Source organism: Elephantulus edwardii, unplaced genomic scaffold, assembly GCF_000299155.1.
Source record: "Elephantulus edwardii isolate Elephantulus edwardi_28Jun2011 unplaced genomic scaffold, EleEdw1.0 scaffold00200, whole genome shotgun sequence".
Lineage (NCBI taxonomy): Eukaryota > Metazoa > Chordata > Mammalia > Macroscelidea > Macroscelididae > Elephantulus > Elephantulus edwardii.
The window spans coordinates 2,444,545-2,445,096 of record NW_006399950.1 but is presented as its reverse complement, the minus strand read 5'-3'; the positions used below and the strand labels follow the sequence as shown (position 1 = coordinate 2,445,096).

The 552-nt window shown below is 50.5% G+C and overlaps 1 protein-coding gene across 3 annotated transcripts in view; it reads left to right on the top strand.

Moving 5' to 3' along the window:
- The window catches only part of ITPR1 (inositol 1,4,5-trisphosphate receptor, type 1), a 321,128-nt gene that overhangs the window by 163,314 nt on the left and 157,262 nt on the right, over positions 1–552 (top strand). The window lies entirely within an intron of this gene.

The following is a 552-nucleotide window of genomic DNA, read 5'->3' as shown; positions in this document are numbered from 1 at the left end:
GACACAGGTGCGATGTAGCGGATACACTGTGTCCATGTGAATGAATGACAGGTGCGATGGAGCGGATACACTGTGTCCACGTGAATGAAGGGCAGGTGCGATGGAGCAGATACACTGTGTCCACGTGAATGAAGGACACAGGTGCGATGTAGCGGATACACTGTGTCCACGTGAATGAAGGACACAGGTGTGATGGAGCAGATACACTGTGTCCACGTGAATGAAGGACACAGGTGCGATGGAGCAGATACACTGTCCATGTGAATGAATGACAGGTGCGATGGAGCGGATACATTGTGTCCACGTGAATGAATGACAGGTGCGATGGAGCGGATACACTGTGCCCATGTGAATGAATGACAGGTGTGATGGAGCAGATACACTGTCCACGTGAATGAATGACACAGGTGCAATGGAGCGGATACATTGTGTCCACATGAATGAAGGACACAGGTGTGATGGAGCAGATACACTGTGTCCACGTGAATGAATGACAGGTGCGATGGAGCAGATACACTGTGTCCACGTGAATGAATGACAGGTGCGATGGAG